The sequence below is a fragment of the Mycteria americana genome, chromosome 9 (genome assembly GCF_035582795.1).
Source record: "Mycteria americana isolate JAX WOST 10 ecotype Jacksonville Zoo and Gardens chromosome 9, USCA_MyAme_1.0, whole genome shotgun sequence".
NCBI classification, from domain to species: Eukaryota; Metazoa; Chordata; class Aves; order Ciconiiformes; family Ciconiidae; genus Mycteria; species Mycteria americana.
Genome location: NC_134373.1, coordinates 41343415 through 41370141, shown reverse-complemented (window position 1 = coordinate 41370141; position 26727 = coordinate 41343415). Strand labels below are relative to the sequence as shown.

The 26727-nt window shown below is 39.2% G+C and overlaps 2 long non-coding RNA genes across 27 annotated transcripts in view; one reads left to right on the top strand and one right to left on the bottom strand.

Annotated features, from left to right (window-relative positions):
* LOC142414722 (uncharacterized) overlaps positions 1–26727 on the top strand; it is a 360090-nt gene that overhangs the window by 32577 nt on the left and 300786 nt on the right. For 16 of the 26 annotated variants that reach the window (XR_012777194.1, XR_012777173.1, XR_012777190.1 and 13 more), the window contains exon 2: positions 15163–15286. This is a non-coding gene — a long non-coding RNA (uncharacterized LOC142414722). Of the gene's footprint in view, positions 1–15162; positions 15287–17293; positions 17404–23072; positions 23258–23793; positions 23887–24574; positions 24625–25719; positions 25863–26727 lie in introns of those variants that run through there. The other 10 variants (XR_012777191.1, XR_012777193.1, XR_012777170.1 and 7 more) reach the window with 8 other exon arrangements.
* LOC142414723 (uncharacterized) lies at positions 12896–20083 on the bottom strand. Its single transcript, XR_012777195.1, has 3 exons — positions 19912–20083; positions 19102–19171; positions 12896–16636 (listed from the first exon to the last, which is right to left on the bottom strand). It is a non-coding gene; the product is annotated as an uncharacterized LOC142414723 (long non-coding RNA).

Below are 26727 nucleotides of genomic sequence, written 5' to 3'. Positions count from 1 at the left end.
GAAATCTGGTTTCTTTTTCTGCAAAGCTAATTGTGAATTTTGTTGTTGAACCTCTTGCACTCCCTTCTTTTGCTTTAAAATCCTGTATAGTATTTAAGCTTCCTAAGCACCCCATGGGGGTATAATCAAAGAGAAAAGAAGCTTGGGAAAGAGCCAAGAGTGTTTCCCTTGCTGCTGTGTCACAGCCCCAGTGCTCCGTCAGCAGGGAATTCAGCTCAAGAGTGAAGTCCTTCATTCTTCTTTTACCTTTTAGAGGACTTCTATCAATAATGATATGTGAAAAAAGATTTGATGTAGACAATCATTTGTTCTTTAAAACCATGCAAGCTACGTTAAAAAAAAAAAAAAAAAAAGGTGCCTTTCTGGCAAAGATAATACTTTTAATGAGGTTTACTGATACAGAGTTTTATTCAAATGTGACCTTTGCAGAAATCAAAGTCTAGCAAAAAAAAATCTTAAATGCCACTTTATTATAGTGACGCCCACTAGTGTCGCTATATTTTAGGGTCTGTCAGCATTTCCATTACAAAACTTCAAGAATTTTTAATTTAACTCTGCTATAAAATCTGTTCTGGATTTGAAACATACCCTACATGTTCTGTGTTTAGGATCACGTTTTAGTTTAAAGAATAAATGTCTCTCTCTCTTCCTACACCCCCCCCCCCCCCCCCCCCCCCCCCCCAGTATCTCTGGTAGAATAATTATTTCTTTGCTCAAAATAATTACTGATTCTACTGCTGGACAAATAGATTTGGAAAGAGTTCCATGCCTTGAAAAAATTCAAGGCTTATGCAATCAGTTTGTAGTTACAGTTACGTTATTTCTCTTGAGAAATAAAAATGCTGTTACTCTTCTTTCCAGAATCTTATTCTTTGTATCTCTTCTGTTTGTGGCACCACATAGAAGGAAAGGGAATTTTATAGAGCTTCATCATTATCATATAACCTTTGGATGTGGGGTTCAAAATAGGTGTGAAAATCTAGTTACTGTGCTTACAATTCCACTACCTGGTAATCTTAGGGTGACACATTTCACTTAGCACTTACATTTACTGTCTTTTCAGGTTGCCTCTGGGAAGGATGAGCAGGTAATTCGTGAAGAATCAGTATTTGCCAACTTTAGCTTTCTGTTCTGCTCAGGAATTACCCATTAATGGATTGTAGTTTGAATTGATTGTTTAAGATTTTCTTCGTAGACTTTCTATTCTTACTCTATGGTTTGTGCAAAGTTTTTCTGTTTTCCATCTTTGTAATATCTTTATATATCTGTATTATATAATCTATGTATACATATGTGCATGTATATCTACACATACATATATACATGATATAAATATATTTTTTTCAGGATTAATAGTTTATTTTCAGTGATGATATCATAACCTCATTTCATTCTGTGGCTTGCATGGATGCAACACCTGACAAGGAGCTAATCGCTTATTAACTGACGTTATGATCCACTCTCAGCTGTGATCTTCCTGTACTTTCTAACATTGTTAAGGTCTGTGGACTAGTTTCTGAATCTCAGTTTTAAGAAGGAATATCAACATAGGTATTTTTGGTGGCTTTTTTATTCTGTGTTGTCCTATCAACGTTTAAAAGTAAAGTAGCCAATGTTATAGTAGCTTGGTTGAACATTTACCTGCCCTATTAATAGTTTTCTAATAAGTATCAACTTAAAAAAATAAAAAGTGTATGTTAGTTCATTGCAGACATGCTGCCACAAAGCACAGTTGACTGTTTCAAGGTGTATTGGTATGTTTTTCAACAAAGACTGAAAGGCATCCTTCTTGAAAGACAGGGAGCCATTCCAGAGCCATTCTTACATACTTTTCTTTACATTTCCTAAAATAAACCAGATTAATTTTCTCTCCCCTTCTGTTTTTCATTAATAAAGTTTCTGAATAAGTGATTTATTAGCAAACAGGATATGCAATACATTAAGAGATTCTTGTATGTTGCTGTATCATTTACTTTGAAATGTTAAGTATATCTATATATAGTGAGCAGGTGTATTTTAATATGTGTGTGTGTGTATATATGTATTTTTCCCCAAATTAGTTTTCCAGCAGCATGTGCTGATTAGAGAAAAGATAAGAAAATCTGATGATCACTGAAATAAGTTTTTATGTAAAGAGATCATTTCAAGGGCAAGAGCAACTTCTAATGGCTCTCATCATGAAGCTTTGAGTGCACAGGGAGTTCAATAGTGGGTTTACCTGAATAATGATCTGAGTGTGGAACTGATTGACTTGTATTTATCACCATTCTTATGTTTTGATAGTTGATATAGGTGAGTTATCCTACTATCATAAGTCACTTCTTATTGTGTGTTTCTCTTTCAAAATGTGGATGTAGCTCCAATTAATACTAATTGGATTTATGGAAGAAAATACCCTTTAGTACTTTCATGCTAGGTTGGCGTAACAATGCTGTAAGAGCTACATATTGTGGAGTATGATCACTACATACAACTTTGTCAACAATAGTCCCACTAAAATCTACCTGTTTTTCTCCTTTTTCTCATTGTTTATTACATACATATAAAGAAAAATAATGTTTTGTAAACCAATCTTCTATTAAACAGAGTATGGGGCCTGGCCTATCTTAGCCTTATAACTATGTGAGAAACTATATTAAAATTTATATAAAAAAAGAAGGAATAAGGTTTTAGGGAGTGTGCAGCGCCAGCAAGTGCAGGTACATAAAGAACGTTAGCTGTCCTAAAGGGTGGCGTAAAGAGAATTACATGGAAAGCTGGATCTTTGAGTAACTGCTTACATGTGCACTTAGCTGTGAATAAGAGCTGATCAACTGCAGAGTGGAAAGCTACCACCTGTTTTGGATAGGAGTTGAAGTTGCAAGAGAAAAATAAAAGCCTATATAATTTTCTGGCTTACAGTTCCTGGTAGCTTATTAACATCATTAGTTTACTCCTTAAATGTCAAATGCAGAAATTTGTATCTTTTGCTTTTCATAGAATACTGACTTTCTTAGTTGTTGTCTTTATAGAATAGATTAGCGTACGTATTTGTGTGTGGACTTAACATCAATTAAAAGGTGTTTGTAACTAGCCGGGAAGGTGGATTTTTGGCAGAGTCAGCAAGAGAATGCTTTGCAGTTTGGCTTATAGTACTAAAATATATAGTATCAATTCTGGGGTCATGGATGACAGTAGGTATATGCAAAAATCTGTGCAGGCTTGTGAGCGTGGATAGATGTGAACATGTCTGCATAATTTTGCAGTAAAATTCAGTCACGTTACGTATACATTGGCTTTCCGAGTTGTACCATACTTGTTTAGATTCTACCACCTTCTGAATTACGAAAAGCAAAAACCCAAATATGTTACAAAAATGTAAGTATTTATAGCTCTTATCTACTTTGTTACTGTGGAGGACGGTAGTGCATCTTCTTTCTACAGCAAGTTACATATGCTGTATGCATCCGTAGGTGGTGTTCTTGTATATTCAGGGATCTGTCTATTAACTAATTTAACATAAAATGATTTAGTTCTTCTGTTTATTTACAAAAGCCAAGCCAAACCTGGCTAATGGTGTAATGGATATTTAAAAAAATCCTTTTCCCTCATTAGATAGTCAAGCTGGGGAATAGGTTGCCCAGAAATGTTGTGCAGTGCCTTGGAGGTTTTCAAGGTCTGACTAGGTAAAGCCCTGAGTAAGTCGGTGTGAACTCTTCGCTGGCCCTGCCTGGAGAGCAAGGCTGGACTGGAGGCCTCCTGGGGGCCCTCCCGACTTGGATTGCCCTATGGTCCTGACACGGAGAGTGGATCCTATGAGGAGATGCCAAGACCTCCCGCGCAATTGTACTCTTCTGTATTTAATGCTGTGAACGACAGTACAACATCCCCCTGTATTCGTGCCCTGTCTGACAGCATCTCTTCTCCCCTGGAGTTCTGCAGAAGCAGTGGGGTTGGGCTGGATCTCTCTCGAGCAGTTAGATGAGGAATTGCCGCCTTAAGGACTTCCTTCAGAGAGGGTGGTAGCAGCAGTATTGTACCGTGGCTCAGGTTACAAAGCATTGATGTGCTCAAACTCCCACTCAGGGAGCTATTCTTTCTCAGAATATTTTGCTCTGAGTGATTTCTGTATCACTCACAAAGAAACAGAGAAGCTCTGACTCTACATTTGAACACACGGTATTGGAAACGTTAGGTAGTCTGTGAATTCCTTATTCCCCTATTCCTTTACTCCTTTCCTTCTTTCCCATCCCTATCTGCAGTAAAATTCGCAAAGAGCATAGGACTTTACTGCACCCTCTGTCTCATCTCAGAATTCACCTCCAATTAGAAAGCCTATTCTTCATTCAGTAGCTAATGAGAGTGGTCAATGGAACCCACAAATTTCCTCAGTGATGTATAATAAAAAAGATGCCAAACATCCCATAGTCAGAGCCACAGCTAATTTCAAGGCAAACTAGTTAACATGTAGGCTCTGCAGTTGTGGCTTTGGAGACCGTGACTGTCATAAACATACTGAAATCCTCACCCTCATCACAGCAAAGCTGTTAATATTCTGATTCCTTTTCTCCGTATCACTGTGTACTTTTGCTGGATGCTTACAGAGTCTTAAAGATTTTTGTTTTAGCAATGCATAATGCCCATTTTAAATGCTTATGTTTCAGTCTTCTCCCAGGAACCTTCCCTCAACACCTAAATTTTGAGTTTGTAAGTTTTCCATTTGTGTTTGTTTCCTAGGCCAAATAGAAGAATGGTTGTTACAAATAATGTGTACGTGGGAGTTGAGTATTATACTGTGTTTAAAATTAAATGTCAACACTTTACTGGACATGTACTAGCATGAGAAAAATACTTGAATGTTGAAATCAGATACGATCCTGGGAAAAAGTGATTTTCTGTCTCTAAACGCACAGAGTGTAAACAGCTGGGCTAGATGCACTGAGGCTTTCTCCGAGTAACACCCAGCGCCAGCAGCGGCAACTGCCAGTACTGGAGAACACAGACCCATCTTCGGGATGTACAACAACAATGTTATTGCATACTAGAAAGCACACCTATACACACAAATATTGTGCTAGTTTCTTCTTATCCTCCAGAAAATTACTTTTTGAAGACAAAGGGAAGGATCTAAATTGTTTATGAGCTCTTCTGCTTATTGGTTCAGTATTGATATTTACTCACCTGTAGACGTGAAAAGCCTGCTGTTTTGCAAGCAGTATTTGTTTTGTTTTAAGGATGGTGAGAAGTCTGAGGGTCAAAGCTTAACCAGTTGAATGCTGACACAGCAGTAGAAAGCCTATAAGAGCATTAAGTCCACACAGTTATTGTGCAATTTAGGAAAATACAACATTTGGAAATATGCATGCTAAGAACACATATGCATGCTGGAAGTTTTACTTGCCCTAAAAGTTAGGCAGAGGTTTTTTTCTTTTATTCTGTGTATAGGTATGATTATTTGCAACAGTAGTTCACGGAGCTATATGAATATCTAATTTTCTGGAAACATTCAAGCACTTTTGTAATGTGGTAGATGAATTAGATTTTTTTTCTAAACCTTATGGTGGGATTCCAATCTAGAGTTACCTGCACAGTCTTTCTTCAATTGCATTAAAATAAACGGAAAATACATTAATACATAGATGCTTTAAAAGATGCTTACTTACATATTTTATTAATACAGAGGATTTTTTTTTTTTTAATCTGGCTATAAATGGCCTCTTTTCAAATATGAGTAATAGCAAAAATGAATAAAAACTGTTAAGTATTGCTGAATTTAACCTTAAAATCCAAACAATAAAATCCCTACTAGGTCATTATAGAACCTAGAAAAAATAGGAAATCTGATATTCTGGACCAACTTTTTTTAAAGTGATGAGATTCTCTCAAGGGTAAATGAGATGAATACTGATATAAATCTCAGGTAGTGGCCCTACAGTCATTAGAGTTATTTTGTCTTTACTCTGAATTAGATGCAACCTGTATCTGCCCAACAGGGTAACATTTTAATTAGAGTTTTGTCTTTGAGATTACTTTAATTTTTGTCTTCCAGAATGCAGAGGACGAGTAAACCTGCTTTAGTTGTCAACTGGCCTAATCCGGGCAGTACTAGAGCAGAGCGTGAACTGAGAATGGCAGAAAGCTCAGGTCAGAGGGCTCTGTGTTTAATGGTCCTATCCTAGCAGAGATGGCCACCATTAACTTTAAATTCTTTTGGCTGTCATACCATTATTAGTATTTAACATGTTATTTTTCTTGTTGCTTGAATAAACAAATGTTTCCCACTTAAGAAACCAGTTGCTGTTCATAGTTCATATGAGAACCTATAGGTTTTTTTTTTTAAACTCAAAATATTTTCCTACGTTAATTCCAGATCATAAAGAATTTATCCTAAGGCTTTCATGGAATTGCATTACTGGTGTATCATTTAAGAGAAAAGTTTTATTAGCACATTTTCACTTCAGTGTACCATGCATTTTTCCTGTAGCGTTAGTGGCTCACATACTTTCTGCAATTTAATCCCATTTTACTTCATTTCCCACAATAGTTTGGTGTTGGAAAAGGTTAGTATGTGGGGGGACAATGCCAACCAACAACCCTAAAGTCTTTCTTGCTTTTTTGGGGAGGTTCCCAGCTAATGTTAAATTGGAGGTCTGGAGGCACACAAGTGCAAGGAGAACTCCTCCCCCTAGCCCCCTTTCTAGCAGAGACGGTACCACTGGCTGGGGCGGTTGCCTCTGATGACTGATCTGGTTGGACTGAAAACCAGCCAGTGGTTCAGTGCTGAACGCCTCTCTTCCTTGCTGCCTTCACAACAACATCTATATTAAGCCACATGAAAATAATTTTCTCACTAAAGATCTTAGAATCAAAAGTCTGCTGCTACTTGCAGTGATCTTTAAGCCTCTTGTGAAAGGAGCGTTAGATGTGACTTTTACTAACCAGCATGCCTGCTCCTGCAAGTCCTTGCCTGGCAGGGCTGCTCCCCAGGCCTCCCTTCCAGTTCTCTAATTTTTTTTCCTTTATTCATATCATTTGTTCTAATATTCATATCCTTAAATGTATAGGGGAGCTATAAAGGTATATTGTTTACCTTGTCACACCTTTAGTATCTGGTGTGGTCTTACTGTCCTCCAGCATTTTCACAAAGGGCTGCCTCCTTCATAGCTCCAGAAGTAATTAGTGCCGAGAGAACATGGCCGGTTGCTGGTTGCTGAGGTGGTTGTTCTTGGGTTTGGACTGCTCTGGCAGTAGAGGAGAAGACCCAGTTTCCATTGCTGGAGTTTGAATGTTGTTATTGTTTAAAGAAAAGCTGTTGCTGAAAAGCCAGTCTGTCCAGTTGACAGTCACCTGTAGCACTTCTCCCTCCTGAGATCTGAAGTGTACTTCACTGGAGCTCTCTCTTCCTGCTAGTATGAACTTTGTCTGTATTGAGAAGTCTTCTGCAAGTAAATATGGTGTGCTCTGCTTAGCAACATTGCAAATAGAAGTATGATGTCAGGACCAGTAACGTTTGGTTCTTTGCTTTATGCCTAATTATGTTATGCTCCTTTAAGATAAGTGGGTACGGTAGAAATCCCTGGCAGGAAAAGGAGAGATTTATTTTGCACAGGGAGCAATTAAGCATACTAAGACGGGGAAGTTTCCAGAGATGGAAATATTGGCCATTTAAAAAAAGTTTCACCATTAAAAACTGATCGATTCTGCAAAATAAATGTTTAAAACTCAGCTATTTTCCTTTTGATAGAAAATTTTGCAAAATAGCCTCAAATTAGAAAGGCAAAATGTTATGGTAGCTGCTCTGATGATGTGATTTAAGGAATTCGATCACTACGAGGAGGAACTATGTTTCCATGATTAGTTGAGCAATGGCCTGATGCAATTTGCAGTGGTGGGATATTTGTTTTTGGCTCTCCAATTTCATCATAACATCTTCACTGCCAGCAGTCACAGGCCTGGTGCCATGTGGAATGCACTGGAGTCAGTGGGAGTTTGGGGCATGCGTTTGATAAACATTTGGGTCTAGTGCACCGATAGCCGCACAAACTCTGCTTCTTATTAACTTGTAGTTTAAAGATACTGAACTTTTAAATAAAACAAAACTTACTACTAAGTGCACTCCATACATTAGCCTTTACGAACACTCATTTTGAATAATTTTGCAGTCCCTTTGGTGCCAACATCTTTGTTTAACTAACACTCTATATTATGGCTTTCAAAAATGTACTTGTGAAAGAGAAAGTGTCTTGTGTTGCTGTTGTAGCTTAAAAGTGCCATTATTTAACACTTTTCTGGGGCTGATTTTTCTCTTTATAATTTGTGCAGATTTGCCTTCTAGTTGCAAATATTTCGAGATTGTAAACAGCAGAGAGGATCTTAGCTAGCAGTAATGGCATGGAGCGGCACAGAGAGCATATGTAAAAACACTGTGAGGGATGGCAGTGTTCGAGAACTGGTCACAGTTCATTTTTTTTTTTAAATTCAATTTATAAAAAAACCATACCAAAAACTGGGAACTGTACTGTAGGAAAAAGCCAGTATGAAAATGGCCAGAATAATGTAATAGTGGATCTCTCCTTTCCTTTCTTGTGATTTAGTGAAAATACTCCGAGGGGAAGTTTCCAGCAGGGATAGCGCCATGTGCTAAGCCTACCCTCGCTCCCCTTTGAGTTCTTCTCAGAAAAGAGCAACTTGGGGTATGAATATTTGGGGGTCGTACTTTGTAAGTCTTGAGACTTTTAATTTGTGGTATAAACATGCCAGAATAAAAATCTACAGATTCATGTCTTCATGTTTTGAAAAATCCAGATGAAATATCAACAAGAAATAGGATGGGTTTTTAAAACTGTACTGCTTGTTATGAAATATGTTACTATTTTTTGGTGGTTATTTTCCTCACAATTATAGTGGAAGCAAAAATAGATACGTACTTCAATAATTTGGAATCCATAGATGCTTTTGGTTCTAGCATCGTGAATACAATATAAATGGAACTCGTTTTCTTTTTTTAGGTAGATACAGCTGCAGTTGCTTTTCGATATTCAAAGGCACTAACCTCTGTAAATGACACTTAAGGAATATATCTAAAAATGCGAACTGGAGTCTTGTAAACCAGTAACGAATTTCAAATGTCATCTGACAGATCAAAATGCTGTATATGAAGCAACTGTAAAGCTTGCAATAAGGAACAGCTGAGGGCAACTTCTCTGATATTATACTGGATATAAAGATTTAACTACTACTGCTATGAAAAATCTTGTATTAATTGTAGCAGACTGGAACATTTTTAAAAAAAAGTATGTTCCTTCCTTTTGAGGAACAACAATCCAAACTCTGAAACCTACATATTTTACATGGGGATTTTGGTGGTATCAAAAGAACCAAAGCTGGATTTCTTCTGCTCGTTGCAACCTATTCAGTAAGGCTGAAGAGGCAAAGGAGTGTTTGGCTCTCGTGCTGGGAGGCTGATGCTGGGCAGGAGGGTTTATTCTTGCAGCTGGCTACAGCAGCAGTATCTTTGAGCACTTCTTGCCCTGGTTACAAGGGCTCCGGGAGAAACTTTAGAGTTACTCCATTGGCTCTATGACAGCTGGGAAACTCCCTCGTCCTGAGGTTATTCCTTGTGAATCTTGTTCTGCTAGCTTCCGTGCCTCTTTATGTGGCTGTGACAGTATGAAGCGCCTAGATTGGAGAACTGGATTCACGATTTCAATGTCTTTGTTCTGCAAAATATGTACATAAGACTAGATAATGGATAAGATATGGAGACCTACATGCTTGAGTCCCGGTGTAAAAAGGAGTAAATTAATGGAAAAAATGAATTAAGAATATTTTTATTTGCATAATTTCCATTAATAAAACATTCTTTTATCCCAAGAAAATGGAGCATTAGCTACATTTTGAACTGGGGATATTAAAGGAAGCCTGTTTTTTCCCTGCAGTCTGACAGGAAGCAGCAAGTGATTGCAGAGCAGAAAACTGTGCTACAACAAACACATTCCAGCCATTCCTTCACCCACCATTCTCCTGCCCGGAGTTAAGGGGAGGCACAGGAAGGGAAAGTGCCAGGGAAGCTTACATCATGGCAGCTTTTGCAGCAAAAAGTAAACAAATGCACACAACGCGTTGTCAAATGTGCACTCTGTGGTGTTCTGTAAAGCTGGGGATGTTTATCCTCATTTTGTAAATTAGCCTCTGGAGCAGCCTTCAGGCCTAGAAGGGCTGCAAATGCTGGCTCCATACCAGGCTGAGAAAATCAATTCTTTGCTTCATATGCAAACATCTTTCTACTCTTGGCTAAGGCAATATAGGCAGGGGGGGCTAAAATGCAATCCAGGATAAGACATCTTTTGTCCCTGGGCTGCTTTTCATGGAGAAGAATGGGACCCTGCAGAAGTCCTTCAGCTGGCCATATCACAGAGCCAGGGAAGCGGGGAAGGTGCTCCCCGAGTCACGTCATTTAACCCGACTGCTGTATATACGACCATTGGACTCGATGGCTACAGAGAGCCGTACTGAAGGCTATCGCAGTGCTTCATACTACAGCCACTGAGCACCGCTGCTCGTAGGGACAGCGGTTTAACTTTTCATGCTCTTTTTGGTGATTCTGCAAAGGCTCAAGTTTTGATAAGTAACTTTCTACTACAACAGGCTACAGCTTTCTGACATGTGTTCGAGGGTTGTTTTCTGATTTTGTGCCTGATTGAGACTCCTAACCCTTAGGTACAAGTAGTGATGTGCAAATCAGGAATTCGAAACTATGGCTTCTTCCCTTCATCTGTCTCTAATCTTATTAAAAACCTACAATTTCCAGATTTGATGGTGAGGAGGAATCCCAGGTGCTGTCACAATGCAGTATCTTTCACATGATTTGAAGTGAATTAACAAAAAGATTGTTATGTATGCTATATGCTAACTTTTTTTTTAGTGCAAATGGATATGGCTGAGTGTAGGTATTTGCCTTCTATTGATGATGGGGCCAGGAGATGCGTAACGTACATTTATTTACCTACTCTTGCATTTTTTCATAATTTCTTGAGATCAGTTTGAAGCTTTCCATTTTTCTCTGGCAAGATATATGTCTGCTTATGGATTAAATTAATTAGCTTGATGTGGAATTTAATAATTTCTTAGTTTTAATCTATGTTTTTAAGCACTCTTCCTTATTTTAAAGGGTTATCTTTAAAAACTTATTTTGGCTTTATTTTTCTTCTCAAGTTATAGTTTTCACCGAAGTGTTGCTCCTTGTCTCAGCTGACCTGTACCTGAGCAGAGCGATGCTCTGTTGGGTGACTACTCCTGTTGTCATCTGTGAGGAGAGTTTAAACATTTTAATATGTGGCATCATTCCCACAGCTGTCATTGCTGTCTGCAAGTTTATTCTCAGCACAGTGTGAAGCTTTCAGCCATGCAGAAGGGCAACACTTTCACTTAAATTGCTAAGACATGAGTTTTATATTCAGTTTTCTCTTGAGCATAATAGAACTTGTTACCAGGTCCTCTTATCTCCTCAAATTTAAGATTGGTGTTCACTGTTGAGTGAATTCTGGGCCAGTCTTCTTAGAGTCCTGCATGAATATCCTTTTTTATAACTCTGAAAAGATTTTCTGGTTAGAAAATTGTTGCATGTAGATAATGAACTATTGCAGGCCAGTCATCTAAAAATACAAATGTTTTTTCTTAACACAGAAAGCTTGTGTTACCACATAGACTAATCTAATTCTGCGGGACAAAGAAGAATGCGTCTTTGTCACTCTAAAACAGAGTACTTCCTTATGTATCCTTATGTACTAATGACAATCTGGTTGCACTTACCTTCTGTAAATAGGACATGGCTCCAGTTATTTATCTATGGTTTATGCACACAAATGTATGTGCACATGCACTCATGTGCTTGCACATGTGTATATATACCACATCAAGAGGAATAATTTTCTGAAGTTAGACTGATGCATACAGTTACAGAATGCATTTGGGAATGTAACTTAGTGTGGGGAATACTATTGGAAACTGGGAATTATCTGAAAGTATCATCTGGGATATCAAAAACTTGTGGCTCCAGAGACATCAAAAAATTTGGTCAAGAAGTAACCCACTTAAGAAAAATATGAAAATAATTGGCAGTAGAACAAACAACAATGCACTGAATAAAGAATAGGAAAGAGGAAGTAAATGGCAGTGAATACCAGATGAGAACATTTGTAGGGAAAGTCAGAGGGATCGGTGGCATATTGTGAGTTCCCAGGTTTTACGGCTGTGGTGGCAGCAGCAGCAGCTCTGGACTTCCCAGACCATGCGCTCCAGCTTCCCACAGCAGTGCGGTTCCTTCCTGTTCTGTTTTTCAGCTCTTTAAATCAGGGCTCAAATCTCTGTCTCCATCTTTTGAATTATACTGCATTTACTTAAGCTTATTCTCTCCAAACCACCTGTGACGGTTCCTGCTCTGCATCTTGGGCCAGGCATTACACATGCTGGCAGGCTTTAAAATCCCAGAGCCTGCAGGTGGGCAGAGCCTAGAACTGCTCTTGCTGCTGCTAGGGGGATATTTCCCTTTGAATTACAGAGAAAGAAGAAATATTTAGTAAATACCTAGGTATTTGGAGCAAGGTATAGTTATCGATGCAGAAATTCCAGAAAAAAGTTAATGACAGCTATGAAAATATTGCATGAGAGAGAAATGAGGCTCAGGTAGCTAAAGTTTTCATTGTCTGAAAGAAGTTTGAGTTGTGGTTTTATGAACTCATGTATCAGCCGTTACCTGCTCACAAGAGGGCCTTTCAGCCTTGCTTGTATGGGCATAAAAAGTTCCAAGAGCGGAAAGTGGAAATTAGTGGACGTATAAAACTGGTTCTTCCAGCCTTAGACTGATGTGAAAAGAGTATCAGTCCATGGCAGGTTCAAAAAAGGGTTACTTTTTTATTCCAAGATACAGTAATTTCATTGAAGTTATTCCCCCCCCCCCGGCAGGAGTTCTCCATTTTCAAGGCACCCCAGCCACCACGTAAGGTAGCGTGGATGCTTCGGGCCTCGGTAAAGTTGATGCAAAATGCAGATGCCTGACTGATGCAAATGCTTCGGTCTGAGTGGAACAGCTGGAGGAACGAGCAGAACAGGACCTGTTCCTTACAGACTCTGACCTGCATTTCTTATATAATTCCTGCTTTGCTTCTCTACAGAGATCCCTTGCCAGTTCCAAGTTGGTCTCCTTGCTAATTCCCAAGTTAAATATTTGTTCCTGAATGGTTGCAGAACTAACAGGTTTCCTGGATCCTTTCCATCTCATGTTTGGAGCTGACATCACCATCTTCTTCAGTGAATTACTCCTCCTCCGAGGCTGACCTCCGACACCAGATTGAGTGCTGTCTTCTAGCATTTAAGAACACTGTCTTGTGTTTCTGGAAGGATTCACACAGGCAGAAGACTTCTTTGATTTCAGAGATTCCTCAGTCATTTGCCATTTGTTTTCCTTTAGAATTTTAAGAAAAACATTTTGAGTGTGCTGGACACACATTATTTGTATATAGATTCTCACTTGCAGATTCTGCTGTATCTGAAATCTCTATTTCTGTCCCACAGCTTTGTGAGCTGTTTGGCTGTATATTTTTTTTCTCTGTTTTTTTTCCCTTTTTCATGTTCAAATGAATCTGGTGAAGGATGCATCCCTTTCATTCTATATTTGTGGAATAAGGAACTGATCTGTCTTAGTGATTTGCTTTTATGGTAACTCCTATATCCTACTAAAACCAAAGTAACATTTTCTTTCCATTGCTTAGAATTGCACAATTTATATTTATTGCTCAGTCGCTCAGGGAAAATAAGTAACCAGTTCCTAAAAGGGCAGAAAGGATTAATGCTTTTGCTAGAATAACTTTAAAGCATAAATTTTTTTTTTTTGATTGCTAAATCCCACTGTCATTCTAGTGCAAGGATAATAAGGTCAGACAGGAGACATACCTTCCATTGAGAAGTTTGCCAAGTGTTTATTATAGAACTTGCGATTTCTTCTTTGTTCACCACTGGCATTTGTGTAGTACAGACATGTAGAAATTAATAACAGTCAATAATAGTGAGGGAATCTTCCCAGAGAAGCAATTGGAGGGCAAGCTAATCTAGTGGTCGGTATCTAGGCTGGGAGTCTAGTTTGCTGAATTTATCTGGGCAAGCTATTCAACTTTTCAGTGACACAGCTTCCCTATTTTGAAGTGGAGTTACCAGTAAGAAATTAAAACTAGATGTTATTAATGTGAAATCAAGTTGCATTGTTGAAGGTATAAAAAAAAAATTACTCATATCCTGCTTTAAATATAGTCCTTTTCTCACTTCGAATAACTTCTCAGTCCATAAGAATGTAATTGACTTAAACAAAATTGCTGAAGGACTAAGATAGTAGTGCTTAGAGAAAATAAGAATGACAGAATGCGCTGATCCAAGGAAAACAGTAGAACTAGTCAGTTCAGGACGCTCTCAGAAGCACAAAAGCATCAGCGATCACCCTTTTTGTGCCGTGGGCAGCTAGAGAGGTCTGACAAACTGCCACGTCAGGGTCTGCCTCGGGGTCTCTATTGAATCGCCAGGAGAGGGAAGGCAATCAGGTGTTTTCATGTAACATTTACAAGTTCCACGTGTAGAGGCATCTGTTAGGGTTGAAAGGTCATGATTTCATTTTGAATGGAAGAGACTCTTTGGTAGTGGTTAAATAAATAAATATTGCTTGAGTCGGTGGAACCAGGTGAATAGAAACACCTTGTCATATGAGGATTACTTAGGTTTGTGACTGGTACAATGGTATTCAAAATACCCCTTCCTTGTAGTAACTCCAGTAACTCTTGTTTTACAGCAAGTACTAGGAATTTGTTCTTTAGGCTTTAAAAGGTTTAGAAATACATAACTAGACAATAAGCAAGGTTATCAGACTGTAGAAAAATCATTGGTTTGCTGAGTGTGTTTTAGGGTCTGAAGGAGGATATACAGAAGTCCACAGGATAAAGGACACTTGGTAGTTTGGATTACATAGGAAAGTGGCAGTGAAACACCTGGTTTTGAATTCCAGAGTTGGTTTTGGGGGTCATCCTGATGCAATATCGAGTGTTCAGGGTTGTACCAACTTAACAATTATTTACAGTGATTTAATACAACATATATACTATCTGTAATAAGTAAAACCTTCCAAATGCTTTCTGTTAACAGGTCAGTGGTGAAGAGATCTGGCCAAGAAAGGAATTCTGCCCATCAGACAAAGACTCGACAGCATTTGTGGTGAAATAATCTGTTCTGATTGGAGACTGGAGGAAAAATCCTTGCTGTACAACTGGTGAGTTTTTGTCTTTACAGTCAATACAGATGTACTGCCTAGGGAAGCCATCAGTAATGGTTTTCTTTAACCCATGCTTGAGTCATTAGCTGTTAGATTCTGTTAAGTTACCAATAAACTGTTTGCTATTTAAATATGCTGATTGCAGGCCAGCTTTCCAAGGAAAAATTACATATTGTTAAAGCTTTGATTAGGTGAAGCTCACCCAAAACAATAATAAAAAAATCAAAACAACTCCCCTTCTACTTTGGGCCATTAAAACTTGAAGAAAATTTAGAAAGAGCACATGTACACTTCTTTACAGTTCTAAGTGAGTCCTACAAATCTGTGCCAGTTAAATGTACAGACAATGTAGGTCTTTGTGGCTGTTAGGTGCATTCATTCTTCTTGAAGCACTGGCTGTAAATCCAATTTTATAGATTAAAGACTTCTAGCATAATGTAGGCACCTGTCAGTTTATGGAAACCTAAAAATATCTCCCTGGATATAACATGTTTTTCAACAACTTGGAGCATATGTACATCTTTTGATACCTTTTAGCTTTTTTTTTTCAGTACTTGTCTGTCACCTCAGCTTGTTGTGCTAGCTGTAATACGAATAATAAAGTACATGCTGTTCATTGGCTGGCTTATTAATATGCAGCGAGGGCTTGCCATTAGCAGTTAATAGTATAATATCTTTCCACTCTGCAGCAAGAAGTCAAAAGGCAGCATTATTGCCACACTGAGAAGCTGACAAGATGGGCTCTTTTATTGTTAGCGAGCTGGGTGTGATTACAGGGGAGGGAAAGAGATCATATTGACTGTAAAAGATTCAAAGAGGGAACCCTGTTTTGTCAAGAACTAAATGAGAAGTAGTCTTTATGGTGTCAGGGTAAAACTAGCTCTCCTGAGCTGAGAGTGCTACGGGATTTGCTTGTACCAGTGTAGATGGCTGCGTGTCTTGATTTTGTCCAGGAACTCAGACTTGGTCAAGAACCTTAATGTGGACTACCAGATGCAGTCCTTGCTTCAGGATGTGTCTGTGTGAACACAGCAGTGTCACACTGACTCTTTGCTTGAGGATTAGTGTCTCATTAATGGCAAATGCTCTGGTGCAAGATATTGTGGAGCTTGAGGTGAATGAAGTACATTGCTGGATAAAATTCTCCAGAGCTGAAGACTTGCATGTGAATCTCCTGTTCTTGCCTTGTGACAGCAAAGGAAATAAGCACAGGTTTTAATCCCGAGACTTGAGCAGAAGCTGTTCCTTGCGGCCTCTCAACTCTTTGTCATGGCTCCTTCATGACACCAAACAAATGCCTGAATGCTTTTGGTCCTTTTCAGGATAAGGTCAAACTTGTGAGTTTCTCTGAAACAAATGGAGTAAGAACTGATTACAGGTGAGGTTTAGGAATCTTAGCACCCCACACTTGAGTCTGGTGCCCACAGCAGGAGTACTGTTTTGGGTATCTCTGATTTCCCTTCCAATCCCCCGTAATGGCATTGAGATTTCTGTCCTTTCATCAAATATGGCTGAAGTTGGCCAATGGTTCAAAAATTATTGGTGGAGAGGGAGAACAGGGTCGTAGGCAGACTGGTAACTAATATATTTACAGAAGCCTTGTTTTCTTAGGAAACCATGCTAAAAAGCCATCCCTATGTTGATATAACCTTTGATGGTGTTTGGAGGGGGTTAGCTCATACTTGAACTGCTGATTCATTTGACAGTGTGTTTAACTTTGTTGAAGAGAGCTGTAGCAGGGTTTACAGATAACAAAGTTATGAGTTTGAAACTTGGAGATGGGAGGGAAGAAACAGGAAGGAAATCTGAGCTCTTGTAGGTCAATCTTTTGGTTACATTGGCATTAAATCAAGAACAGGAGGAGAAAAATTGTGCAACAAGAATCTGAGGCTTTTTTTACTGGCTTGCCACTTTCTATTTATGGGAACCCAAAATGACCTGGCTTCCTGGACTGAAAACAGTAGTAACATATCCCTAATGATAGTCTTACTTTTCCTTTTTAAGCCAGTCTCTGCTGCATACCTATGACATTTTTGAACAGATGCCATAGCCCACACTGCAATCTGAAAGGTGGTGGGACCTGGGACTGCATCCTGTGACACATGAAGCACCAGGTGATGTTAATAAAATCAGTGATGATGTGAGGGCTGCCTCTTCCACCCCCCAGTAAATCAATGTTCGGTGCTTCTCTCATACTCCCCCTCACCCTTGAGAAGAGCCTTATGTAAATATTGTCACCCATTCCTCTTTTCCCAGCAATGCCTCCAGAAGAATAAGGCAGTAACAGTCAGCACGAGAGGGTTAGACGGAGACATCCGCAGTCCAACTGTTACAGTTTTTCTCCTTTGCTTCGCTCTCGTGCTAAATTTAATCTGTCCCCCTAGACAGCTCAGAATCTTTTTTTTTTTTCCTGTTCTGTTTTTATGCAGGTTGTACTGTGACTGGTTCTTACCTATGCCTCGCTTGTACTGCTACAGGAACAAAATTATGAGACATGAGTTGATATACTTGATGCCCATTAAAATTGGTAGAAGAGTCCCCGCTGATTTCAGTAGAACCTCATCAGCAGAAGAATCACTATGAGTTGCTAAGTAATTTTATTATTTGGAAGAACAGAAGTCTGAGGATGTATTAGCAAAGCACAGGTTGTTAACAGAAGACTGGCTTCCTAGCCATTTGAATACAGCGATCTATTTCTGAAATACATCATCTGAGGGACAAAATGCTCAATCTCACCTAGTACGCGTATGCAACAGACTACAGGGCCACTGACTGCATTTCATGTGAAAGCATACAAAACTTTACATATATGCTATTGCTAAATGCAGTTTTAAAAAAGAAGTGAGGATGTGCATGCAAGAGATGTTCTTTTGTCAGTTAGCCTCTTACCCAGACAGGGTAGTTGTCAGAGAAGCTCCAGAGACCCTGAAGCGCTGCTGAGCACGAACTTGAGAAAAAAAGGAGACAGAGAAAGGAAATAGCAGGAGAACTCCATTCACACACCTTTTTGGCAAGGTTGAAAGAACATAAAGCTCTTGTTTGATGCCTCCTGTATTTAGGAGAAATGGCACTTGTAAATTTTTTTTGAATAAGCAAGTCTGCATCCAGTCTACCAATTTCTTCCTCAGTCTTTTACCTTGCAGGGCCTTGAAAACTGGACTTCTAATTTTCAAGGTTTGGCTTTGGTCAAAAGCAGCACTGTTATATATAGTACGTAATGGTTTCCTAAATAGCTCAATACTTCTAATCTTTTTTGATCAGCATGAATAGTATGAGAGGCTTTCCCTGCCCCTTTTGCTCATTTCTATATAGTATTGAGACCACATGGTTCCTATTTTTTCTTGCACTGCCCAGGCGGTGACTTTTACCATGATTCACGTTGACTGCTTGCTATGAGAAGCTTTTTTACTTCTTGTTGTTCTGAATGTCTCTGAACTGAAAACTTAAGTGACTTTCTTACAAGTCTAATCAACCCCCCCAGGAGAGTAAAATTTCACTTAGTAGCAGCCTATAAAACAATGTGTGGTGGCATCAGCTATCTATCACCTGGATTTTTCAAAACATTGTCATCTCTCAGAAGGAAGATCTATTCCATTTCACATCCTTTTTCTCCTATCTGCTGGGTGGCTGTAGCCTGCTGGATGATGCAGAAAAGAATTAAGATTCATTGCTGTATTTTTGCCTGTGCCTACAAATAATATACACATAGGCATGGGATTATTTATTCATAGGTGTGAAGAAGTCATCTAAATATTTCAAACAAAATTAGCATTTAAAAATGCATGAAAAGTGATTACAATATTTAGTCCTACCTTAGGCATGTAGCTCTAATTTTTCTTCCTCTGAACTTTTTGAAAGAATTCTGTTTCTAAAATGAAGCGCCTATATATACAGAGGATAACTGGATATTAAATTGAAATAATCAAATTATATCAATTTCTATGGAACCTCTGCCAGTGGCTGAACATTTGGCACTTTTGTGAACATTGAAAAATCTGGAATAACTGAGGAAGTTTATAAATTCTTTGTGATATTCCTGATTATCTAAGAGGACTTTAAAGACTCTGCAGCAGTGAATTTACTTGAATCTGGATCTCTCTAGTGCCATAGCAGAACTATTGAGTCATGTTTGCACTAGTCAGGGTAAAACATAACTTAATACTTACGAGATTTGTGAGTATTTTGCCTTTTACTGACCACAATTTGTTGCCCAACTTTCTGTAAGCAGCAACAGAAGAAATAAATTTTAAGAAGGAATTTGAGTAAAGCTCAGACTGAGTTCTGAGATTGGTTCTGTTCAGTACTCTATTGTAAATGATACCTAAGAGCACTTTTTTGCTTCTTTCTATTTTGCAGTTCCGAAGTAAAGCCATTTGAAGGAAAAATGACTCAAATAGTCTACCAGATACTGTTATTCACATCAGTTAGGCACAGCTGGGAGACTCTGCTCAGGAAGTATAACACAGACTCAAATACCTATTGCAATTAGAGGTCTGTCTGGGTCAAAGAAAGAAGGAAGAGCTTTCCTTCTGCTTGTATATGCGTAGCCAGCTGAAAAGAGTATATTGCAGTATTTTCATTAAGTAGCAGGGATAGACTTGTTTCTTTTAACTGAGAGTTACCTGGATGCATGTGATGAAGGTTACAGATTTTTTTAGAACAGGAGATTCTTGAGATCTCCAGAGAAAGGTGTTGGTGCTTCAAACTCTTGTCTTACAGGAAAAAAGGCCAGATAAGAGGTACCAGAGGTTTCTGAGGGTGATTTCTGTGTCTTCACAGAATGTCTTCACACTTGGGACTCTGCAGAGATGAAAGCAAACGGGGACAACAGAAACAAATGAAATCAGAATAAGGATTTAAAAGAAAAAGAGGTCAGACGGCTCTTACATTTGACCTTGTCTGAGTACTTATTCTTTCTGAGTTCTTATCTTCTGTGTGTGTCTGTAAGGATAGTAAAGGGGAAATGCAGGCAGAAGGCTGCCTATTTTTCCTTCTGGCTGGAGGCAAGTTTGGCCACAGAATAGAGAATGGGAAGTAGGTTGGTAAATTCTGATTGCAGCACTAAGAGGAGAGTTCTTCTGTTGGCTGGGGGCAGGAAGTTCCTCAGCCCACGACTGCTGGGTGACAGCAATGCTCCTTTGTTTCCAGCTGAGGAATTTGCTGGTTGTACCACACGCAGAATTTCTCAGATAAAATTTGCAGCTTCTGTGGGTGGAGAAGAATGTTTCAAAGGGCTAAAGTGAGCCTTCTTCTGACTTGTGACTCTGAACGGAAGGAGGATACTTCAGGCTACTACTTGTACAATGGTCTCACTATGTCTGTTGGCTTGTAAGGACCAACAGTCATCAAGCTAGTTGGTACTCCTCTGCCAGATTTTCTTGAGATCATATTCATTTAAGGTCTCTGCTTTTTAATGATCTCACATTTTTTACATGATAGATCATATTTGCTAATTGTTAGATCGTTGGTTTTGTCTAAGCAACCTTGAAGTTCTTAATAGTTCCTTGATTTTATTCTGCCTTTGAAGTTGAATGAATGCTAATGCTGTTGGATTAACGATGTCCTCCAAAGTATGGAAAAAGACTTTGAGCCCATTCTGATACTGTCTGTGTTATAGTGGAGAGGTCTCCATTGTGCTTTTGTGATCCCTAGAGCGGCTGACACAATGTCTTCTGGTGGTGATGTGCCTTGAGGAGTAATCCAGCTAAAACTGACGCTGCTGGCAAGTTTATGAAGGAATCAGAGCATCATTTAGTTATGTCAGCTGGAGACGATGATAGCTGTCCATTCTTTGAAAGCCATGTTTTGAAAGCTCAAGGTCTAGCAGACCTTGAGCTGTTGGCTGTAAACTCCTACAGAAGCATCCAAAAGCCTGCTTTTCCCATCTGCTCTTGCAAAGGTAAATGTGACAATTCACTCTGGGGACAGACCTGACTTCCTTCATTAGCTTTAGATTAGTCTAACACTACTCATTTTTCTTGGAGCTACATGTAGGAGCTGCATAGAATATACAGTTAGTTCAGATAGCACAGCTAGGTGATTGAAGATAGCTTCTTGTGGTGAGCATGCTGCACCTGTGGCCTACAGGTTGTTCTACTTGTTGGCTTGTAATATGATGCAAGATACTGTTTGTTCGTGTTAAATCCCAAGTGATTCAGGGCTGGGTTCCTGAATGCTTGCTTCCTTCTTGTTTTGGGGGTTTTTTTTTGTTTATTTTATGCTACCACACGAATGATCAATAGAAGCCTTGAACTGAAGCCAATGTGACTTGTAGGAGCCAGTCTGGAATTACTTCCTACTGTTGTGTGCCAGAATCATGAATTCCTGACATTCCTGCCACCTGAAAAGGTTCAGTGGGCACTTCTTGAAGCAATTGGTTCAGAGTTGATTAATTGTATTTAATTACATTGTGGTGATGTAGTATGCCTGCTATTCCTGATTGAATCATGTGACTTTGAGAAGGCTGATGGCACCAAATGGCTTGCATACCTTGGGACTCTCAGCGTTGCTAATATCTTCTTGAGGAAGTAACCCTTCTTGATTGACTTCAGGAGGAGCTTCACAAAAATACCCACCCCACTGAATTAATCCACAATGCAAAATTTTACTTTTTATATGATTTTTAATTCAATTTAATTGTTACCTACTATAGAAAAGTACTGATTATTTAAAAAAAAAAGTTTGTAACAGGGCAGTCACTTTTTTTAATAAGATTCTGTTTGAGTCCCCCCAAATAATGGGGTAATACCATGTGTCATTACAGAAGCCATGAGTAGAGTGCATCTTTCATCAGAGCACTATTGCTAGGCATGAAATGCTCTGTTTAGGATTTTAAGAGCCAAATGTAAATGTGCTTAATGAGACACAAGGGGACTGGTCTGTGGCTGGGGAGAAATGGCTTTTAGCAGCAGATGCAGACAAAAGTATTGGATTTCAGTCTACAAGAAGTCAAAGACAAAAAGAAAAAGAGACTATAGTCCCAAATGGAGGAAGGAGGTGTCAGAATTTAGAAGGCTAAACAGCTGTAGCCTGTTTATCTATTTTAATCCCTTGTTAGAGGACTGGAAATTAAAGAAAAAACCAAGAGCAAATTAAATCCTTTTTAAAAAAGATCTGCAGTTGACAAAGACAGGCTACAAAAAGAAACGCAAAATTTGTCAATAGTTTTAGGTTTATATAGAATGCACCTAAAATACATTGAAAGATTCTTCTGAGTGGGTGTTGCAGGAAAACACTCAAAATCACAGAATGAAAATAAAATCATTCATATATCTCATGTTATCAGACACCTGGTGAGTATCTGAAACCTGCTGTTCCAAAGCTCATAACTTACACCTAGGAATATTGCTGCTATTGACAACTGTTTCAAGTACTGATCTGGCTAGTTAGGTAAGCATTTTTTCTTCAAGTGTTGAAAAGTGTCATGTTTCTGAACTTTAACAATGCCGGTATTTGACACTGGTGAAAAAGGAAGCAAAAAGTAATTATGAAGTATTTTTATTGGCTTCAGCAACAGCTCTGCAGTTCAGATGGTTTAAATTACCTACCTCAGGGTTTGACTGTAAAACTCATATCCATCTCAACATTTTTAATATTTAAAAAAAGGAACTAACTTGCTGGCCTAGATCTTGAAAGCAGCATAACTGAACCCTTAAAAGCTGCTAGTTCTATCTCATTTTACAGGAGTCAACAAATACTTTTTTTTCCCCTCTCTAGTTCATTGGCATTAAATTACTTAGACTCAGGAAATGACAATCTGAAGAGAAGGAATTTTTTTCCCCAGACTATTCCATCTTTCAGCAGAACATGAATCCTAACAGTTGAAGTTGGACTCCACTGCCTTGTCTACTTGGTGGCTGAGGCCAAAATGGGAGTCCTGGCCTTTCCTCTCCTTTCCACCTTCTCTTGCTGGTAACCGGGTGCTCCTTCCTACCAGCTCTGGCATTCACCTGAGCCGTTGTAAGCCAGGTGGGGTTTTTTTCTTCTTATTTTTTTTTTTATTTTGTAATAAGGCTTTCTTTTGGCTTAGTGAATAGATTAGCTCAAGAGGCCAAAGAAACACCATGTCCTCTTTAGCATCCATGACCTGCTACAAGACAAGATGGCTAAAACATGCACTATGTTGGCTTTATATTTAAATATGACCTTTTGTCATAGGCCTTCGTATAGTCCATACTGTAAGACAACATTGCTGAATGCCAGAAAATGTGGCTAGGTAAGACACTGTGAGGCTGTTTTACGTCAGCTTTATGCTTGTTTAAACCCGATGAGACTACTGGAGCTGAATGGAGTTAACCAGGCTACATTATTTAGAAGTATTGCCGGCTGGGGTAAACCCTTATAGCAGTACAGCAGGCTGGCAATAGGACGTACATTAGGCAGTCTGCATAAGTTGTTCAGTACTTGATGAGTTTTCGAGAATGAATGTTAGATAAGTACCTTCATTCTTCTGTCTGTGAAGAATTGAAGATTACAAGGCAAAAATCTTCTTTCTTATGCACCAGCTGAGCGTCTTCCACTCCACAGCCAGCAGGGGAACAACGAAGGAGCAGACCTGATTCTCCTCACAGCACCGTTCACAGAAAGCTCCTTGTTAGGTGGGAGACGTTTTCTCTAAAAGGCATAGTCGTGTGTCAGACAAAGAGAAACAGCGAGGAGAGTTGACCACAGCTTAGGACAGCTCTTGCCAGGCTCGCAGATGTGGTGGGTCTCCTCCAGACGATTGTCACTCACTCGCTGCAAACTTCGCAAACCTCTGCCAGGACCAGCACTGGAGTGAGAGTTAGGAAGTCAGACTGGACGCTTCATCCAAACACACACACAGAGTATTTTAAGCGTAACAAAAACTTAGTTCCCTATTTGGTTTTTGTACAGAAAAAATACAATTCTGAAAAGCCTCTGACTGTTGTTTTTCTAACAAGTTAAACAGATGGATTGGAAATAGTATTTACTGTTTATTTCCTCAACATATCAATATGTGAGGAGCCAGTATAAATTACGGTTTGACTGCAAACAAACCAACCCACGCCAAAGCAATAGAGTAAACATTGTTGTATTTTGTTTCAAGTCAATATTATGGGAATTTAGATGGCTGATGTTTCTGTTTTCACTGGCTATCTCTGAGTAGCTGAATTTTAAGCCCTACAATAGAAAAAAATTATGGTTTAAAAGATTTTGTTGAAAATTGCCGCAGAAGTTGGAAAGTTGTTCCGCAGAACATCAGAAGCTAGTAACTTCAGCGTTTACAGGCTTTAGCAATAGAAACAATATTTCTACCTATTTCAGAACTGTTAAATTCTTTCACATGAGAAGAACAAGAGTGAAGCCATCGCCAGGTATGCTCTGATGGTGCAGTTTTATGACATGACAGTCTGCTCCTTCCCCTTTTCCCTGGCTGCATGCTTGTGCTTTTTTTTCTGTACTGACTTCTTGACCTTTCAGAGAGCCAGCTGAGAGCCCTAAGCCAGCAGAAAATCAGCACTACCAAAAAAGTGGATGGTTTCTGCTGGTTTAGTTTCCCCAGCTGGCTCATCTTGAAGGCAGACCAGTGCAGGCAAGTGCCAGCACGAGGAAGGGGATGGGGACCCGTGGCTGGGGAGGCTGTGCATGCGGGAGCATGGAGTAGCACCTTTTGGCAGAAGTGAGCCATCAGATTGGCTTAACAGAATTGTGTCCTCAAATTGCTTGAACTCTGCATGCCAAAACCCAAAAAGTGATGTATGTCATGTTCATAACAACTTAGCCTGTATGTTATTAAACTAACATGTAGTTGAGGAAATTAGTTAAGATGTCCGAGTTCTCGACCAAACTGTCTGACTGGCCATGTGCTTCCAGCTGTAGTTTTCCAAACAGCATATTGTGGAAATTGAGAACAGATGAAACAAGGGAATGTCTAAACAGTGAATTGAATATACTCCCCAAATTATTCACTTATTTCAACAAACAAGAATCACATTGATGTAATATATGACTGGTTTCAATGCTAAAAGCAAATCAAGAGCTGGAATGTACTTACATGGCTAGACAGTAAATATCTTTGAGTCCTTACAATCCATTAAATTGCAAGAGTATGTCTGCTTGTCTAAATGGAAGGAGACATCTCTTCTCTCTACCGCTGTCATTTACTCCTCCACTTCCTGGTTCTTTAGCCTTTTCTTTTTTTTTTTCTCTTTTTTTAAATAGGGCTTCTTTTGTACGTGTGAAACTACTGCTACTCCCACTTAAGTTTTCTCCTGAAAGCTGTGTTAAAGTACTGTACAAATTCGTGTACCAATGGATGCAGCTTTTCCACTGTGAGTTGCCACTTTCTGGTACCAGAGGCTGGCCTAATGCAGAAGATGGGATTGAACGGCACAAGGCTGAGCCACCCTCGCCGTGCTTTGTGTTGAAGCTATTTGTTCTGCTTTTGATCACAGATTGTGGTGTTTGCTTTCACCTCATTGCCTGGTGTCGCACACGAATGCCACAGAACCGACTGGTTTGTGAAGTAGCCTTGTGCTAGTACATTGAACATTCTCATTGTATCCCAGTCTGCTCAAAGTTTTATGACTAAGTAGACCCAGTGCTTTTTCAGGTGAATATCTTTAAGGTTGATGAAAGTTGGTTCAGTTCAGGCCTCAGAAATAAATCATTTCGTAATGCTTTAGTCCTGGCAGGGGGCTTTGAAAGTCTGCCCTGTGCCACAGAGTAGACGTGGCTCAGAGTACCTCTGTGTCTCAGCAATGTGTGCTCTGTGACCTGAGATCAGGATGCAGAAAGGGAGTGGAGGTGTCACAGTGTCTTTTTTCCAGTTTATCTGTCTGCATTAAACTGATAGGAAATGGCATCATCTCTCAGGGTGCTCTGGAAACATATTTTGTGTACAAGTGGAGATACTGAACATGCAGTGAAGGGTATGGGTGTTTAGTCTTGCTCTCGACAGTCCACATCACGGTGTTAGTTCCAATGTGTTGGCCCTCTCCTTAGCTTTGGATAGTCATCATGTAAATCAAAATGCAAGAAAAAGGTAACTTCCCTTTTTCTCCAGTCTTCCACAAAATCCAAGATTTGAAATTATTGCTCTGACATCTATGATGTGTGATACTTTCTATCAGGTGACATATTACAAAATTGCTTGGGATTCAGAAGGTCTTTGTCCTATGTGAATAATGGTTCTAGAAAGCTTATCGGTTGGCTGATGAAAATCACTGCAAGACAGTTCTCCCACTCGCTCCTCAGACTGGCCATGCAGCACAGAAGATGTGTACCTTAGTGAGCTTATGGCGCTCAGCATTGCTAGAGTGCTCTCACGATCCTCTTTCAAGAATAGCGCTTTTGAAGGACTGGAATGCTTATACCTTAACCTGATCTGACAAACATAAAAGCAAATCAGACTTTTTGCAAATTCCCAAACAAATGAACGCAGTTGTGGAAGTTTGTCACGACAGAGATGACAGAAA